Below are 21,517 nucleotides of genomic sequence, written 5' to 3' on the forward strand. Positions count from 1 at the left end.
TTCTTCCTTCGTCTGCAGCTCCAACTCATCTGCGAGTCAAGTCCCAACAAAGCCAGATGGTAAGATGATGTTATAGAGGAGTGGAAAGGATGGGCCCTATTTCCCTCCACGCCAAACCCTAAACCTCTAAACCTCTTTGCCCTTTTTTACTATTTTGATAAACATTTTTAAATACTTCAAATAGCCGATCTACATCGACACGTTGTGAGCTTGTAGATCAGCTACTTGAACAATTTAAAAATGTTTTTCAAAATAGTAAAAAAAATGAAAAAACGGAAAAGACATTTAGGGGTCTAGTGTTGAATAGAACATACTGACTCACACCAGAAGTGCAATGAAATACAGGCAGTATTTATGAACGACTGAGACCTTTGCTTATATAATTGGTTCAGGAATATAAAAGAAGTCATCTCACAGGTTGTTTTACAATCACTTGCTTTTCCATCTACATCATTTTATTGAGAATCTAAACTGTCTCTGAAGTATCGCCAGATTTGGTTGCCAGACAGAAAACGGTCGACAGTCTTGCGATACTTGGCACGTTCAGAAATGTACTCTGTGCTATTTAGATGCCTATATAAGATTACGCAGTGCGCACGTCGAAAATCAAAACTGCAGAAAAAAAAAGTGTGACATGGGTTCTTTTATTTTCCTGCGCCGAGTAGAAAGGTCTCAATCGTTCTGAAATAGTGTTTGTTCATGAGCTGGTGATGGTCCACGGGCTGTCCAATGGCTCCAATGCATTTCACTTAAAGGAGTAGTTCACCCCAAAATGACTTTTTTCCCCCCTATTGATTACCCACACCATGGAGACTTGGTTTAATAATATCTTTTTGTATTTGTGGCATTCCAAAACATAAAATATTATAGTAAATGTACCCCCATTGATTCCGGATGGGGACCCAAATGTCCCCATCCGGAATCTATGGGGTAAATGTTGTATTCAAATTATTGTCTTAGGAATGGGACAAAAAACTAAAAGTATTATTGAACTCAAGTCTCTATGTCGTGGGTAATCAATGGTGAACTACTCCTTTAACTTCCGGCTGCAGTTTGGCACCCATGGTGCGACGAATCTGCCGGCTGAAATAGCTTGACAGAGAAAATGACATCGGTGTCCTTACCTTCTTTTTTAATATACCTTGGTTCTTACTTCCTGGTGCAGCCCCTCCCCAGACGGTATAGGAGCGACCAATCGGCTTTGAGGAGGGAGAGGCGGTCGTCATGGGAACGCCACTGGCGAATCAAGAGCTTCACGTGCCCACAAACACACACAAACAAACACAGACACACTCTCACACGCACACACCATCAGCACACTACCAGTGGTTGGTTTATACCTTATAGTTATGTCAATATTTAATATACACACAAAACACATTATCGTTAGGGTTAATTATATCGTAATTACACACTTTGCTGTTATGTTACAGCTGATAAACAGGCTATCTCATTGTACGGTGGTGTTGGAAATAGCAGATCTACAAGCCCACAGAACGATGCATTGCGATGCATAGTGAGCTTGTGTGGCGGAGAGAGTCGCAGCCCTAGCCTTGAAGACTCAAAATGTCTAGTATCTCCCTCGTTCCATAGGGATATCCCTTTGGAGTGATGGTTAAGATATTGTGCTTTCACGTGGGAGGCCCGGGTTCGAAGCCCGGGTGGGGAGGTCCGATTTCACCTCCGTAACACTTGGTAGATATGCTATTCTCAGCACCTGCTCAAAACTATGTAGCAAAACGTGTGTCTGTGTGTATTTAACAATAAGAATGGACAGGGTATTCATGCTTTGATGTCATTCTCTCTCCCTCTCTGTCTCTCTGTCTCTCTCTCTTTCCTTGTAATTCACTCCTTTAAAAGTAAAGTAAAATTAAATGACTGCATGGCCATTGTAACATGATAGAATTATACACTAATCAAATGCACTTTAGAAAATACACTACTTTGTAACCTGATAATGAGATTAAAAAAGAAATCACGCATGGATCAATACTGTTACTAACGACACATTGTTTGGTTTGGAGATCAACAGGGATGCACCCATACCAGCGTTTTCTTTCTTTTCTTTTCTTTTTTTGCTATAGCCCTAAATGTAAACTATAGTACCAACATGGGTTGAGGGACCTTCTCTGGGTTCGTTGTAACCTGACTCCGAAGTTGAATTATGCAATACAATACAGAGAGCGCTGCTAGTGAATGTAATGTATTTTATCGTTTGTTTTTCCTTTAACAAACTGTCTTTTTCCTTAACATGAACCCTGACACGGAGCCGTTGACACAAACACATGATTGATGAGATTATTGCTGCTTTGGTATTGAAAGATAAAGTACTTTTTTTGGGTTGACAAGACTTGCAAATCATTTGGAAATGTCTTTGTGTGTTAGTTAGAGCAGTGGTTCTCAAAGTAGATTTCAGGGACTCTCTAGGTTCCTTTATGGGGGTCTACATTAAGTCTGTAACTTTAAACAGCGTACAAATGGAACCATTTGGTTCTATTTGTACACTGTCAAAGTTAAGGGGAGACCTTCAAATGTCAAAGTTTGAGAACCACTGAGTTAGAGTATTATGATTGTTGCCAATGCAATGCCACTAACTAAATTAATTCATTAAAAGGACAACACCAACAACAAAACACACGTACACACAGGTCTAGTTTAAGTAAAGGGTAAAAAAACAAACTGGATGAAATGTAATGTCATTATGCTAGTACAATAATGGAGATCACATTCAAAGCTCATGTTATTCCAATGTTCATTCTAATGTTTAGAATAAATATATATGAAACTAAATCCATGAAGTGCCTTTTTTGTAGTGTAAGAGTTTGTAAATGTTTTCATTGTTCCCACAAAGTATAGAGAATATTATGTCAAACTCAAGGCCCGGGGGCCAAATCAGGCCCGTGAATGAATTATCTTTTTGGCATCACGGGATGATATTTAATTACTATTAGAACTGGCCCTCTGGTATATTGCATGCACCACCATAATACTACAATTCCCACAATGCACTGCAAGTGCATCGGCAAGTATGGAGGGCCCGTGAGCGCAAGCCCTGGTCTTCATATTCATCAGCAGCGGAAGCGCCTGTGGTCAACTTTAAGCTACCCTGCCCTCTCCCCAAATGTGTCTAAATGAAAGGTGAAAACAGGGGTTTTCAAGTCAGGTGGGAGGCAGAGTACATGTATGTCCATGGATTTAAAGGGCATAGAAATGAATGCAACTGATTTTGATTTACTTTCTCATTTGACTATTTTCAGTTTTTAATCCATATAGTTTAATGTTTGCATTTATGTTGCTATCAAGGGACATATTAGATTTTTGGAGGAAAATTACTTTGTTGCCGTTCAATAGACATTGAACCAGTCCGGCCCTCGACTTGTACCAATTTCTTTATTTTGGCCCACTGTGTATTTGAGTTTGACATCCCTGGTATAGAGGAGAATTATACGCATGCATAAAGGTGGTAAATCGAGTGGAAAATGGAGTCGTTTAAGGTTGTTTAATGCATCCACACTTTTCCGTGTGGATGCATGGGCTGTCAAGGACAGAAAAGTAGTTTTAGCCACTCAGTAGGCGTCCCCGCATAACTTCTGGGTATGGGATGATGATGATGTCACGCGCATACCCTCTATTCCTGCACAGTCGCAGGGGCGTCACCGTCATTTCTGGGGGAAAAGTCCGGTGGAACTAGCAGGGACGTCAATTAGCCCTTCACTAAGCCCCTCCCAAAAAAGCTTTTAGCCAGTGCTAGCTTAGAATAACTTCCTGCTTGCCAAGGATTGCCGCGACCGTGGTTTTCCCGGTGAACCTAAGCACAATGGTGGGGGCCGATGGGCAAGTTGGGTCGAGCTTATGAGAAACGACTACAATAAGACGATAAAGGAAATCATTAAAGGGAAAACATTAAATTAACTTCTGAAAAGCCTACTATGGCCCTAAAACCTGGTGAAAACAGTTGTGTGCACAGTGCATTAGCGCAAGATTAGATGAGGATAAAGGAAATCATTAAATGGAAAACATTTCTGAAAAGGCTTCTAAGTCTACATTAGCCTACTAGTAAAACTAGTGGAACCGCGATCTTGCCACACGTGAATAATTGTGGTTGCAAACAATAACACAGACAATATAAATCCAATAGTCTAATAATGGGAAGAAGGAGTTATCATCATGGCCCCAAATAACTTACGAAATCGGCAAGAGTGCCTCTCATTTCATAAAGCTATATCACCTCTCCATCATCGGCAATAGTCAGTGCTGTGTGTTCCCCACACTCCCACGCCCCCACCGTTGCGCTCAGGTTCACCGGGAAAACCGCGGTCGCAGGATTGCCTTGGCAATCCTTGGCAAGCAGGAAGTTATTCTAAGCTAGCACTGGCTAAAAGCTTTTTTGGGAGGGGCTTAGTGAAGGGCTAATTGGGTATGGCAGGGGTATGCAGCTGCCATACCCTGGGTCCAGGGGGGAAAATAAAAGTTACTTCTAAATATAAATCAATGAATGTCTCGTTTTCTATCTGTGCTGGTTATTATGTTGTTAAATTACAGTAAAATAACTACAAATGCAAAATCTAACAAAATGGTCCCTTTAACAAGGTATTATAATTATATTCTCCCCATCTTGACAGAATGGTATAATCCCAGGTTCCGCAGGTCAGCTGCACAGGTGCAATGCATTATCGTTAATCGTGGCACGTTTACTAACATGCCAAGTTTAGCTGCACTTGAACAACCATTCCAGGCTGCCATATCCAGCCCAAGAAACCGTAGAAACCCGTGTAAAAAACTGTCAAAACTAGTTTTTTTTTTCAGACATAGAACCGTGTTATACAAAATGTAATGCCTCTTTTCCATGAGGACTCCCATCTTTGCCATACCCTAGCTTTTGCTGAACTGACGCCACTGGGAACTAGAGGTGGGCGTGGCCAGAAGGTTCAGTGTCAGTTTGTTGGCGTCGCTCTGAAGAAGAGTACGGTCTTCCTCAGACCTGTCACAATTATTACATAATAATTGTCTAATTGCAATTATTTTGTCATAGTCGTCACAACCGTTTCCATGTTGGAAAATGTTCATATATTTTCCAACATTTAAAGAAATTGTGGAAATAGCAGATCTACAAGCTCACAACGTGTCGCGATGCGATGCATTGTGAGCTTGTAGATCGGCTATTTCCACTATCGATGTTCTTTTTTAAGTATAAAGTTGTCATTTATTTATATATTTGGGTCATTCTCACCAAACCAGTGAAATAACCATGGCAGTGAACATTTCAATATAAAAGTCACAATTTGCTAATAAAATTAAACGATCATTTTAAAGATAATAATTTTCTCTTTCTTGTACAGAGGTTTATTTAGAGGTGAAAGTTCATTATTATGGATTTTACTAAAACTGAATGCATATTGTTAAATATGTTTTGTAAAAATATAACATTAATTCGTATAAAAAAATAAACATTTCAATGAAACATTTATTGGGGAAAAACGTGTTGTCATGGTGACATCACTATACATCATATTCATTCAGTATATGAGCTACAGACATCACTACTCTATGCATCATATTCATTCAGTATATGAGCTACAGACATCACTACTCTATACATCATATTCATTCAGTATATGAGCTACAGACATCACTACTCTATACATCATATTCATTCAGTATATGAGCTACAGACATCACTATACATCATATTCATTCAGTATATGAGCTACAGACATCACTACATCATATTCATTCAGTATATGAGCTACAGACATCACTACTCTATGCATCATATTCTTTCAGTATATGAGCTACAGACATCACTACTCTTTGCATCATATTCATTCAGTATATGAGCTACAGACATCACTACTCTTTGCATCATATTCATTCAGTATATGAGCTACAGACATCACTACTCTATGCATCATATTCATTCAGTATATGAGCTACAGACATCCCTACTATATGCATCATATTCATTCAGTATATGAGCTACAGACATCACTACATCATATTCATTCAGTATATGAGCTACAGACATCACTACTCTATGCATCATATTCATTCAGTATATGAGCTACAGACATCACCACTCTATGCATCATATTCATTCAGTATATGAGCTACAGACATCACTACTCTATGCATCATATTCATTCAGTATATGAGCTACAGACATCACTACATCATATTCATTCAGTATATGAGCTACAGACATCACTCCTCTATGCATCATATTCATTCAGTATATGAGCTACAGACATCACTACTATATGCATCATATTCATTCAGTATATGAGCTACAGGCATCACTACTCTATGCATCATATGCATTCAGTATATGAGCTACAGACATCACTACTCTATGCATCATATTCATTCAGTATATGAGCTACAGACATCACTACATCATATTCATTCAGTATATGAGCTACAGACATCACTCCTCTATGCATCATATTCATTCAGTATATGAGCTACAGACATCACTACTATATGCATCATATTCATTCAGTATATGAGCTACAGGCATCACTACTCTATGCATCATATTCATTCAGTATATGAGCTACAGACATCACTACTCTATGCATCATATTCATTCAGTATATGAGCTACAGACATCACTACTCTATGCATCATATTCATTCAGTATATGAGCTACAGACATCACTACTCTATGCATCATATTCATTCAGTATATGAGCTACAGACATCACTACATCATATTCATTCAGTATATGAGCTACAGACATCACTACTCTATGCATCATATTCATTCAGTATATGAGCTACAGACATCACTACTCTATGCATCATATTCATTCAGTATATGAGCTACAGACATCACTACTCTATGCATCATATTCATTCAGTATATGAGCTACAGACATCACTACTCTATACATCATATTCATTCAGTATATGAGCTACAGACATCACTACTCTATACATCATATTCATTCAGTGTATGAGCTACAGACATCACTACTCTATACATCATATTCATTCAGTGTATGAGCTACAGACATCACTACTCTATACATCATATTCATTCAGTGTATGAGCTACAGACATCACTACTCTATACATCATATTCATTCAGTGTATGAGCTACAGACATCACTACTCTATACATCATATTCATTCAGTGTATGAGCTACAGACATCACTATTCTATACATCATATTCATTCAGTATGAGCTACAGACATCACTACTATGCATCATATTCATTCAGTATATGAGCTACTGACATCACTACGTGGGGGGGGGGTCTAATTTTAAGCATCTGTTAATTGAATAGTACGTATTTCCATATTTTATACACCCTTGGTCTCGAAATCTAGAAAGTATAATTTACCAGCTCGCCTTGAACGCACCATCCCCTTGTCAAACCGTTTCAGAAAGCCTGGTAGGCGAGGTTATCAAACCGTAAACAGCCGTGTAGAAGCGCAACATATTTTGAAGTGAGGATAGCGCGACCAGCTTTTCCTGAAGTGTTGTAGATGGCGTGACCGTAATGGCAAGGCAGCTTCTATTGGCTGTTCTCTCGGCCACCACGCCCACCTCTTTCGGGGGCAGAGACTCCGTGAGCGGTCCTGGGCGGAGGGGGCGAGTTACTATGGCAACCATGGGCTAGGTCACGTGACCATTTCATATTGTTGTGGTTTTGGCATTTATATGCATTTTGATAACATTTATAGCGTTATTTTTATCATGTCTTTTTATTTTATTTTCTCACAGTGATTTCATGTGCTTTTGTGTGCATTTATTCATGTATTCATTTATTCATTCATGTTTTATTTATTTCTTGCCAAATAAAATGACATGTCCATGATGGCCATCGTGTTTAATGACTAATTATTTGATGTTATTTATAGTGTAATCTGGGCCATCACGTTTATTAATTATTAAAATCCATTATTAAAATGTTCCGGTCAGACCGGATGTTTTGTTGCTAAGGCGGAAGTTGCGTCACTGCTTCAGGCTACAGTACAGACTGCAGTTCATGTTACCCGCGATATATAAACGCATTTTGATATTAAAAGATTATTTGCCTATCAGCTATCAAACCATCACGTCACGATCACGATAAAGGGCATCTTTCGATCCTACGGTAAGTGTGTTTTACCATCTGTTGTAAAGGGACAACGTTATTTTAGACGTAAAGCCAATGTTTTGTTACCCTATGGTTAGCTTAATGCTAGCTGCTGTAACTCATAATGTTAGGTTCCAGTGTTAGCTGGCGATCTAATCTGGTTAACTATACGTGGATAACACACGTCTTATCGATTAAAGGAAATAATAAGCTGATGTATTATTCATAAAATTTGCACTTCGTCTAGGTTTATAGGCTATATAATAGCTAAGGAATACTTAGGTTTATAGGCTATATAATAGCTAAGGAATACGAATACCAGTAGAGTCGCCGAAATGAAGCTCGCCGAGAAACGGGGGGTGCGTTCGGAAATGCTCACCGGGTGGGGCAACGGTGCGCTTTTTCAGTCTGAACTCTGAAGGTAAACTTTCTGAAAAGCAGCAGTCGCTAACCTAACGTTGCTATTGATGTTTATAAACTAGGGTAAATTATAATAGAATATTAGAATATTAATTCATGTTGATACTGAAGAAGGCATACTGTGATTGTGTGTCCTACTTTACATGTTTGTTGTTGCTAGCATTAACATTTATGATACTGTGAGATTAAGACTATAACCATAATGTACCCTAGTTTATAAACATCAATAGCAACATTAGGTTAGCAACTGCTGCTTTTCAGAAAGTTTACCTTCAGAGTTCAGGCTGAAAAAGCGCACCGTTGCCACACCCGGTGTGCATTTCCGAACGCACCCCCCGTTTCTCGGCGAGCTTCATTTCGGCGACTCTACCTGTTACCAAGGAATACTGGTCAAACATACTTTTGAACAGTGGTTTTCAACCAGTGGTCCACGGGGGGTTCCAGGTGGTCCCCATGCAGCTAAATGGTGGAGAGTTGGTAACCAAATGAAACCCTATAACTCTTGAGTGTAAAATTAATCCAAATAGTGTGTCAAATTAAACCAAATGGATCCTTATGGGTCCATTTGGTTTAATTTTACTCTCTCGAGTAAAATGATCTACTAAAAGGTCTAGTCTACACAAGTCAGGGTGGTGGTCCCTGGTTTATAATCAGTTGAAACCCCCTTCTTTAGAACATTAAAATAATGTGTTTTACTGACTGAGCTCACATTACCCAAATACAAATTTAAATGCCAAAACCATCATAAATGCTATAATTGGTGTCTCTGTTCTCTGTGGATTGCTTGCGTTTTAAAGCCTGGAATGATTACCACTTCAATTGCCCTATTAGAATGTAAGGTACAAGCCCACCCCCCCAGACATCATTACCCAACTATGTAGTCTTTCCTTACAACTAAAGCCCAAACCACGCCAATGATTCGCCTTGCAACTACTTGCAGTTGTTAGTTGCATTGGTGTGACATGACTTAAAACTGTTTTGTTGCAAGGAGTTGCAACCTTGTGGTTTGGGCTTAACGCAATCACACCGGGAACAGGGCACAGAAAATCAAACGATTACAAGTCACAGGGTTTAATGTAACACCACTAAATGTGTCTACTTTTTTTTACATAAGTATAGTGCAGAAATGGTAATGCCATTAGGTTCTGTTTTAAACATGTATTCCATTGCCATTTCCACAGCTTGATTTTCATACCCACACCTAGCCGCAAATTGCAACACTAGATTTTTTTATACTCGGATGAATCTAGGGTTGCAATACCTCCCATAGGGATCCAATGCATGAAAACAGTTTTTTGCTATCTGATTGTATTAAACGACTTCAAACTCACCAATATTGTGGCTCTATGGAAAGCTTGGAATTTACTCTTGCTATCTGCAAAGTGTTTGTTTCTGAAAAATCCACCGTGGAATTGTTACGATTTTATTTTCTGTCAAGAAATTCAGTTCGGGTGATTATTTTTTCTAAGTGCTGGAGTTTGGAAGCGCTCGTGGGAAGTCACTCAGCAGTCCTGTGTACCAGCTGGTTCTGTCACATAGCCTAATGCAGGAGGCAGCGGGACGTGGTGTTATAGAAGACGAGCGCTTCCTAAGTTCAAGACTTAGAAAAAAACATGGCTGCTCGGATTTTATTGACAGAAAATAAATCATAACAATTCCACGGTGGAATTTTCAGAAACAAACACTTTGCAGATAGCAAGAGTAAATTCCAAGCTTTCCATAGAGCCACAATATTGGTGAGTTTGAAGTCGTTTAATACAATCAGATAGCAAAAAACTGTTTTCATGCATTGGATCCCTATGGGAGGTATTGCAACCCTAGATTCATCCGAGTATAAAAAAATCTAGTGTTGCAATTTGCGGCTAACCCACACCTATCATCTAACTGAGTTATTAGTGAATGGGCTACTTATACAAATTTACATTATTAGTTTTTCTTCCTCATAATCACAATCTCTCTCTTTCTGTCTGTCTGTGTAATATATATTTTCTGTTTCTTATGTTATGTCTTGCAGAAAGATGGTTAAAGTAAAGAAGAAGATTTTTGTTCAGTACAAAACAAGTGTTGTTCACCAGGGGAGGACAACAAGTTCTGTACAGAGGCACAATATCCTCCAGTCTTCTTCTTCTACCAGTGCTAGAGAGGACAGAGGAGCTTGTCCGTATGCCAGAGCCACCACATCTACAGCACTGCAGGCTGCTGCAGAAGAGCAACCCGAAGAACCTGAGGGTGGTCCAGCACCTGCCAGGGTTCGAAAGCTACAGGACGTGCAGGCATGGATTGACATCCGTTCCAGCCTGCACGTCCCAGCTGTCGAGTCCCACTGCCCGCCCGCAAATCCGTGCTGCCACTTATGCCAGTGTGATTTGACTGCATCAGAGATCTGGAGGTGTGGGGACTGTGACAGTCAGGGCACACTGTGCTCCTCGTGCATGGTAGAAGTCCACACCAAATTCAACACCTTGCATGAAATGGAGTTGTGGGATGTAAGTATTGTCTCCCCATTTCCCCATGTTACAAATAATTTATGTTCCTAGAAGAAACCATTGTTTTACAGAAAAGGGGAAAGTTCTTAACCATTCTCATTTCCTTGAGATGTCCACAAGCAATGAATTAAGAATGTAAATATTAACCCTAACCCTCTTTCTCATTAAATAGGGTAACACATACGTGAAGAGACAGCCAAATGGCTTCAGGTGGGAGTGGAAGCGGCATGATGGACACGCCTGCACAACATCCTACAAGCGGCAACTCCATGTTTTTGATCAGAAAGGTACTCCACCCTCAAACTACCCTCAAACTATTCAGACTAGTGGAAATGTGTAAAACAAAAAAGTAAAAAGCTCTGATTAGTATGTTGGTTTATGGTCATTAATCTGAATCACAGATTTTCCATTCAAATTATGTGTTAAAAGATTACCAACTAATTTAACCACTTATTTACAGTTTGTCCAGAGTGATTTCAATGGAGGTACTGGATTAACCCAGCCTTCATGTGAACTTTATCTCTGTCATATAGAAACTTAAACGACAGACAGTTTGTGATGTGTTAACACCAAAGACAGACTGAGGAAATCAGTTAGTAGGTAGTGTCATAAATAGTAGTAGTAGTTTGTCAAAAGTTGCCTCAGTCAGGAGTGAATTTGAAAATTATAATAATAACATAATTGTTGCAGAAGCCTCAAAAAGAAAGGCTGATGATCTGCTTGTCTTTCCAGTTTAAGAAAATGCAGGATATCTCTTATCCTGTAGGCATGGGAAAGATCATTTCCAAGTAAAAATGTCCTTCTACCCATTTCCCCTTTTATCTCAGACATCTTAGGCATCATTTCTTTAAATGTGTTGTGACAGGCAACACCAGAATACTGAAGTATTTATCTTCTGGGCTTAAGTGCTTGCCATCGAAGTGCTGCCATCGTATACTCGGGATCGGCACTCTAAATACTCGAGTATTTTTCACGAGTATACTCGGGATCAGCGTTAAATGAGTTAACTATTCTAGTGGTGCGCGATATGGTGATAAATATCGTTGAGACGATACGATGTCTCCACGATAGGCCTTTTTGGAGATATCGTATATATTGTGATGCAATGAGGAAGCCTTATAAAAACAATCCTGTTGAATTGTTAATACAGAGATTCATTGCATTCATTCATTCATTTAAACCTGCATTTTTGTCTAAATCAGTAGTTCTCAAACTTTAAAATGTCAAGGTCTCACCTTAACTCTGACAGAAAGCAAACTCCACCTGCCCCAAAGTTTTATTTACCTGCCGGGGGCAGGTGGGCAAGCCTTAAGGCCTCTCCATACTTCAACCGAAATGTTCGGTGAGTTGTGTTTTCCGACGTGCAAATTTCCGAACTCATAATGCTTTTCAGAAGTCCCCAGGGACATAATTTTATGGTCGAAAAGGACCTTTTGACCGAAATCTTCGGTTTCGGTCGAAGTATGGACAGCCCTTTATTGTCAATGCCTGTAGGGTGTTTATTTATTTATGAAAAAGCACAAAAAGTTAAAATAGGGAGACCGACTGCAAAGATATGTCAAATGTGTTTCCCCGGGCGGCAGGGTCTCAGGGGTAGAGTTGCCGTCTTAGAACACGGAGGGTTCCCGAGGGGTTCCCTGTTCGATCCCGGGCTCCCCCAGAGTTAGTGTGGAAGAGTCTTTGAGCAAGACTCTGAACCCCTAGTTGCTCCTGGTGAGCAGGTTGGTGCCTTGCATGGTTTCCTCCTCCATCGGTGTATGAATGTGTGTGTGAATGGGTGAATGTAATGCACAATCTATGTAAGGCACCTTGGATAAAGGAGCTATATAAATGCGCCACTTACCATTTACCCTAATCCCTAGGGCTGTCACGATTATGACATTTTACGTGACGATTAATTGTCACAAATAATTGCGATTATCGTTTTTGTCGCTGAACACCAGAGCATATGAATAAAAAATACATTTCTGTTTGGTTTTAAAGTTGCACAGGATAGACGTGACAAATAACCTAAATATACAAAGGAATGACTGGCATATTTAATAACTTTATTCTTTACACATTTATAGTGGAAATAGCCGATCTACAAGCTCATAAGCGTTGTGAGCTTGTAGATCATCTGCTATTTCCACTCCTTTTTGAAAGTGTTTGAAACTATATGAACATTTCTAAACATGGAAACGATTATGACGATTACGCAAACATAATTGCGATTACCTCAAATAATTGCGATTAGACGATTATATAATAATTGTGACAGGCCTACTAGGGCTGTTTCACGATTATGACATTTTACATTTTTACATGACGATTAATTGTCACTCAAATAATTGCGATTGACAATTTAATTGTGTATTTAATTGTGTAACGCGTCGCATCGCGATGCGTTGTGAGCTTGTAGATCTGCTATTTCCACTACTTTTTGAAAGTGGTTGTAACCAAACATTTCTCAAGAAGGAAACGATTATGACGATTATGCAAAAATAATTGCGATTACCTCAAATAATTGCGATTAGACGATGATGTAATAATCGTGACAGCCCTAAGGCCTACTAATCCCTCCCTGATGCATCATGTGTGTAGCCCACCAGGAGGGACCAGGCCGTGGGCCTGTTGGAGCTCCTGCTACGCAAAGACAACCGGGCTTACATCTCCTTCTACAACGCTCTGGTCAGGGAGAGTTATGGAGACCTGGCCAACCTGCTGCACAGCAGCCTGCCCTTGGCCTCCCCTGAGGGCCACAGGAGCTTCTCTGATGGCGGCACGCCTTACGGTGAGGAAGACGGGGAAGAGCTGTGTGTGTGTGGCGTTGTTCAATAACACAGTGTTTCTTTAACTTTGACATTTCAAGGTCTCCCCTTAACTCTGACTGTGTACAAATGAAACCCTAGTTCCATTTGTACATTTGTCAGAGCTACAGAGTAGACTTGTATGTGTCAATTTAGACCCCCCCCCTAAAGGCCCTCTTACATCTAACAACTTTGAAAAGATTTCTCAGTCGTAATAAAGTTGCGGCGCGCTCCCGTGATTCGGTCGTTATTCAATCATTAAATGTGAGGTAGTGTTCCGACTAGATTTGTACCCCAACTTGAGAGCCAGATTCTGTTACGATAATATCAAACTGGTTTAATATTTTCACAAATCGGGGCTGAGTCTGAATGAATACAATGACGTAGCCTAGCCTACAACCAAAACAGAACAAGCCTAAAGCCAAGGCATTCATTCTTCCCCATGGCGCTGCCTGAGCTGCCAGCCTGGTCGTTGTTGGTGCGGTTACTACGACAGCCCTTTATTAGTTATTTCTCCGCGTTTCCATTATTCCAAACATTCAACGTTGATATTAAGTTGATAGGATGGATCTGCGCCGGCTAGACTGAGAGGAGAGAACGAGAGAGGAGAGGGCTGAGGGAGGAAGGCGGAGCTCGGTGTGTGTGTGTGCACTGCATGTGCAGTGATGGAAAAAGTAATCAAGTACAAGTATCAATACTGTGATGCGACGCGCTGTGACTGAGCTTGTATTTTCATTTATGGTTAGCCTCTGCTTTATAATAATATTATAATTTATATAGGAACACAATATAATAGGCATAATTCAGCAAATAAAAGGGAATCTTGAACCAGTCTTTACAAAATCCTTAGAGGCATCTCACATCTAACAACTGAAATCTTTGAAAAATCATTATAAAGTTTTTGGAAAGTCTTTTTCAAATCTTTAAAGTGTGAGAGGGTAGTCTTTGAGAAATCTTTCCAAATCTGTCCAAAATCTTATCAAAAGGAACCCAGAGTCCCTGGAAATCCACTTTGAGAACCACTGACCCGAAAAATACTTAGAAAAATGTCATCTAAATCCTAATGGTTTTCTGAAAAAACGTATGTTTCTTTATCTGTGGTGCTCAAAGTTTTTAATGTCAAGCACCCCCTAGAATTATGTATTCGACCGCGGACCCCCATCTCAAAATATTTTCATTACAGGGACCCCCCAGAAGCAAAGATTTTAGTTAAAAATGTTCGCTTTAAAAGAATATATTATATATTCAAAGATTTCCACACATTTTCAAGTTGTTTTCGAAGATAGCAGCTATGAGCTTGTATATCTGCTAGGCGACATGAATCTCTAACCTCGCGGCACCACCAAGATTTTACACACTAGCGGACGGACCGGTTACTTCCGTGTTGCGTCGCAGTCACAACGCAAACGCGCTGTGAGCTGGTAGATCGGCTACTGTTGGCGAATGTTCGATTCAAGTGGTTAACGACAGTGGCATTTTTAGTTCTAAGTATATTTTGATTGATGTGATATCGTTAATCGCAATTATTTCTTTCCACAATAATCGTGACACGTAATAATCATATCGTCCCTTCCCGCACGCACGCACGCACGCACGCACGCACGCACGCACGCACGCACGCACGCACGCACGCACGCACACACACACACACACACACACACACACACACACACACACACACACACACACACACAAACATGGCGTTGTGAGGCGTTGTGAGCATGTAGATCTGCTATTTTCCCAATAGAACCGTGTTATACAAAATTCCTCAACTCTTAGTGCTCGTCAGGGTGGGTGTCTCCAGTTCAAATATGATTATTTCGGGGGTCACGGCCTGAAAAGGTTGAGAACCACTGGCATACACTACCTGTCTTTGGGCATTGCACATAGGAGTAAGCGACTCGTTATTGAGCTGAATTATTGTTATATAGTCCTGGAAATCGGGTTAAATATTCTGGAAGTTTTGTAGTCTGTTTGAGGGCCTAATATGAAAACATTCTCTCTTTCTCTCTGTATGTCCCGTCACCCTCTTGACTGGTTCCCTCTTACAGTCCAGGCGGTTCTGAGTGAGGGCGGCGTGCCCCAGAGGCCCGTGGTGTTCGTCAACAGACCACAGTTCGTCAACCAGGTCCGAGAGAAACTATACCGACTGAAGAAAGAACCTGGCTGGGTGACCGTCTTCGGCATGGCCGGCTCGGGCAAGTCCGTGTTGGCTGCCGAGGCAGTCCGGGACCAGGCTCTCATTGAAGGTAAGATATGTTCAACCCCTGGAGGGAGCCATTGCACTGTCTGTCGCTGAGTAATGACGTATGCAAATGCATTTTGGGTGGACGGCCCATAGGGTTAATATGGAACGTCAAAACAACGTTCTCTTTACAATATTTAAAACATTGTCTTGAAGCTCAGATTAACTGTAGTTAGTAGTTTGGTGCTTTTCTGTTCTGTTCATATCAAGTAGGGTGTTTTGACGTGCTTGTAAAGTGCTTAATTCAACATCTAAAAGTGTTTACACCGCCATTTTAAATGGGCCCGTCCACCCAAAATGCATTTGCATACGTCATTACTCAGCGACAGACAGTGCAATGGCTCCCCCCAGGGGTTGAACATAGGACTTATTTCTCTCAAAGGAAGGTATTCTGAGTGTATTAAAAGGTATATTTAGGTTAACTAGGCTTATTATAACATATTAAGGCCTACATGGCCTACTATTCAGGGATCACTTTAAAGTACAATTTGAGCAGCGCAATTGCGCATCGCAGCGTGATGCGTTTTGAGCTTGTAGATCTGCTATTTTTGCTTCTTTTGTATGAGATACTATATGACAAAGTATGTAGGATGTAGCAATATGCATTGTGGCCCTCTGGAGTGAAGGTGGAAGTTCAGATGCAGGTTCTTTGGACAGTGTTCAGATGCAGGTTCATTGGACAGTGTTCAGATGCAGGTTCATTGGACAGTGTTCAGATGCAGGTTCGTTGGACAGTGTTCAGATGCAGGTTCGTTGGACAGTGTTCAGATGCAGGTTCGTTGGACAGTGTTCAGATGCAGGTTCGTTGGACAGTGTTCAGATGCAGGTTCGTTGGACAGTGTTCAGATGCAGGTTCGTTGGACAGTGTTCAGATGCAGGTTCGTTGGACAGTGTTCAGATGCAGGTTCGTTGGACAGTGTTCAGATGCAGGTTCGTTGGACAGTGTTCAGATGCAGGTTCGTTGGACAGTGTTCAGATGCAGGTTCGTTGGACAGTGTTCAGATGCAGGTTCGTTGGACAGTGTTCAGATGCAGGTTCGTTGGACAGTGTTCAGATGCAGGTTCGTTGGACAGTGTTCAGATGCAGGTTCGTTGGACAGTGTTCAGATGCAGGTTCGTTGGACAGTGTTCAGATGCAGGTTCATTGGACAGTGTTCAGATGCAGGTTCATTGGACAGATGCAGGTTCATTGGACAGATGCAGGTTCATTGGACAGATGCAGGTTCATTGGACAGATGCAGGTTCATTGGACAGATGCAGGTTCATTGGGACAGATGCAGGTTCATTGGACAGATACAGGTTCATTGGACAGTGTTCAGATGCAGGTTCGTTGGACAGTGTTCAGATGCAGGTTCGTTGGACAGTGTTCAGATGCAGGTTCGTTGGACAGTGTTCAGATGCAGGTTCGTTGGACAGTGTTCAGATGCAGGTTCGTTGGACAGTGTTCAGATGCAGGTTCATTGGACAGATGCAGGTTCATTGGACAGATGCAGGTTCATTGGGACAAGTGCAGGTTCATTGGACGTTCATTGGACGTTCATTGGACAGATGCAGGTTCATTGGGACAAGTGCAGGTTCATTGGACAGATGCAGGTTCATTGGACAGATGCAGGTTCATTGGACAGTGTTCAGATGCAGGTTCATTGGACAGTGTTCAGATGCAGGTTCATTGGACAGTGTTCAGATGCAGGTTCGTTGGACAGTGTTCAGATGCAGGTTTGTTGGACAGTGTTCAGATGCAGGTTCGTTGGACAGTGTTCAGATGCAGGTTCGTTGGACAGTGTTCAGATGCAGGTTCGTTGGACAGTGTTCAGATGCAGGTTTGTTGGACAGTGTTCAGATGCAGGTTCGTTGGACAGTGTTCAGATGCAGGTTCATTGGACAGTGTTCAGATGCAGGTTCATTGGACAGTGTTCAGATGCAGGTTCATTGGACAGATGCAGGTTCATTGGACAGATGCAGGTTCATTGGACAGATGCAGGTTCATTGGGACAGATGCAGGTTCATTGGACAGATACAGGTTCATTGGACAGTGTTCAGATGCAGGTTCGTTGGACAGTGTTCAGATGCAGGTTCGTTGGACAGTGTTCAGATGCAGGTTCGTTGGACAGTGTTCAGATGCAGGTTCGTTGGACAGTGTTCAGATGCAGGTTCATTGGACAGTGTTCAGATGCAGGTTCATTGGACAGATGCAGGTTCATTGGACAGATGCAGGTTCATTGGGACAAGTGCAGGTTCATTGGACGTTCATTGGACGTTCTATGGACAGATGCAGGTTCATTGGGACAAGTGCAGGTTCATTGGACAGATGCAGGTTCATTGGACAGATGCAGGTTCATTGGACAGTGTTCAGATGCAGGTTCGTTGGACAGTGTTCAGATGCAGGTTCGTTGGACAGTGTTCAGATGCAGGTTCGTTGGACAGTGTTCAGATGCAGGTTCGTTGGACAGTGTTCAGATGCAGGTTCGTTGGACAGTGTTCAGATGCAGGTTCGTTGGACAGTGTTCAGATGCAGGTTCGTTGGACAGTGTTCAGATGCAGGTTCGTTGGACAGTGTTCTGATGCAGGTTCGTTGGACAGTGTTCTGATGCAGGTTCATTGGACAGTGTTCAGATGCAGGTTCATTGGACAGATGCAGGTTCATTGGACAGATGCTGGTCCATTGGGACAAGTGCAGGTTCATTGGACAGATGCAGGTTCATTGGACAGATGCAGGTTCATTGGACAGTGTTCAGATGCAGGTTCGTTGGACAGTGTTCAGATGCAGGTTCGTTGGACAGTGTTCAGATGCAGGTTCGTTGGACAGTGTTCAGATGCAGGTTCGTTGGACAGTGTTCAGATGCAGGTTCGTTGGACAGTGTTCAGATGCAGGTTCGTTGGACAGTGTTCAGATGCAGGTTCGTTGGACAGTGTTCAGATGCAGGTTCGTTGGACAGTGTTCAGATGCAGGTTCGTTGGACAGTGTTCAGATGCAGGTTCGTTGGACAGTGTTCAGATGCAGGTTCGTTGGACAGTGTTCAGATGCAGGTTCGTTGGACAGTGTTCTGATGCAGGTTCGTTGGACAGTGTTCTGATGCAGGTTCATTGGACAGTGTTCAGATGCAGGTTCATTGGACAGATGCAGGTTCATTGGACAGATGCTGGTCCATTGGGACAAGTGCAGGTTCATTGGACAGATGCAGGTTCATTGGACAGATGCAGGTTCATTGGACAGTGTTCAGATGCAGGTTCATTGGACAGTGTTCAGATGCAGGTTCGTTGGACAGTGTTCAGATGCAGGTTCGTTGGACAGTGTTCAGATGCAGGTTCGTTGGACAGTGTTCAGATGCAGGTTCGTTGGACAGTGTTCTGATGCAGGTTCGTTGGACAGTGTTCTGATGCAGGTTCATTGGACAGTGTTCAGATGCAGGTTCATTGGACAGATGCAGGTTCATTGGACAGATGCTGGTCCATTGGGACAAGTGCAGGTTCATTGGACAGATGCAGGTTCATTGGACAGATGCAGGTTCATTGGACAGTGTTCAGATGCAGGTTCATTGGACAGTGTTCAGATGCAGGTTCGTTGGACAGTGTTCAGATGCAGGTTCGTTGGACAGTGTTCAGATGCAGGTTCGTTGGACAGTGTTCAGATGCAGGTTCGTTGGACAGTGTTCAGATGCAGGTTCGTTGGACAGTGTTCAGATGCAGGTTCGTTGGACAGTGTTCAGATGCAGGTTCGTTGGACAGTGTTCTGATGCAGGTTCGTTGGACAGTGTTCTGATGCAGGTTCATTGGACAGTGTTCAGATGCAGGTTCATTGGACAGATGCAGGTTCATTGGACAGATGCAGGTCCATTGGGACAAGTGCAGGTTCATTGGACAGATGCAGGTTCATTGGACAGATGCAGGTTCATTGGACAGTGTTCAGATGCAGGTTCATTGGACAGTGTTCAGATGCAGGTTCATTGGACAGTGTTCAGATGCAGGTTCGTTGGACAGTGTTCAGATGCAGGTTCGTTGGACAGTGTTCAGATGCAGGTTCGTTGGACAGTGTTCAGATGCAGGTTCGTTGGACAGTGTTCAGATGCAGGTTGGTTGGACAGTGTTCAGATGCAGGTTCGTTGGACAGTGTTCTGATGCAGGTTCGTTGGACAGTGTTCTGATGCAGGTTCATTGGACAGTGTTCAGATGCAGGTTCATTGGACAGATGCAGGTTCATTGGACAGATGCAGGTCCATTGGGACAAGTGCAGGTTCATTGGACAGATGCAGGTTCATTGGACAGATGCAGGTTCATTGGACAGTGTTCAGATGCAGGTTCATTGGACAGTGTTCAGATGCAGGTTCATTGGACAGTGTTCAGATGCAGGTTCGTTGGACAGTGTTCAGATGCAGGTTCGTTGGACAGTGTTCAGATGCAGGTTCGTTGGACAGTGTTCAGATGCAGGTTCGTTGGACAGTGTTCAGATGCAGGTTCGTTGGACAGTGTTCAGATGCAGGTTCGTTGGACAGTGTTCAGATGCAGGTTCGTTGGACAGTGTTCTGATGCAGGTTCGTTGGACAGTGTTCTGATGCAGGTTCATTGGACAGTGTTCAGATGCAGGTTCATTGGACAGATGCAGGTTCATTGGACAGATGCAGGTCCATTGGGACAAGTGCAGGTTCATTGGACAGATGCAGGTTCATTGGACAGATGCAGGTTCATTGGACAGTGTTCAGATGCAGGTTCATTGGACAGTGTTCAGATGCAGGTTCATTGGACAGTGTTCAGATGCAGGTTTGTTGGACAGTGTTCAGATGCAGGTTCGTTGGACAGTGTTCAGATGCAGGTTCGTTGGACAGTGTTCAGATGCAGGTTCGTTGGACAGTGTTCAGATGCAGGTTCGTTGGACAGTGTTCAGATGCAGGTTCATTGGACAGATGCTGGTCCATTGGGACAAGTGCAGGTTCATTGGACAGATGCAGGTTCATTGGACAGATGCAGGTTCATTGGACAGTGTTCAGATGCAGGTTCATTGGACAGTGTTCAGATGCAGGTTCATTGGACAGTGTTCAGATGCAGGTTCGTTGGACAGTGTTCAGATGCAGGTTCGTTGGACAGTGTTCAGATGCAGGTTCGTTGGACAGTGTTCAGATGCAGGTTCGTTGGACAGTGTTCTGATGCAGGTTCGTTGGACAGTGTTCTGATGCAGGTTCATTGGACAGTGTTCAGATGCAGGTTCATTGGACAGATGCAGGTTCATTGGACAGATGCAGGTCCATTGGGACAAGTGCAGGTTCATTGGACAGATGCAGGTTCATTGGACAGATGCAGGTTCATTGGACAGTGTTCAGATGCAGGTTCATTGGACAGTGTTCAGATGCAGGTTCATTGGACAGTGTTCAGATGCAGGTTCGTTGGACAGTGTTCAGATGCAGGTTCGTTGGACAGTGTTCAGATGCAGGTTCGTTGGACAGTGTTCAGATGCAGGTTCGTTGGACAGTGTTCAGATGCAGGTTCGTTGGACAGTGTTCA

This window comes from Nannobrachium achirus (genome assembly GCF_963921795.1).
Source record: "Nannobrachium achirus genome assembly, chromosome: 2".
NCBI lineage: Eukaryota > Metazoa > Chordata > Actinopteri > Myctophiformes > Myctophidae > Nannobrachium > Nannobrachium achirus.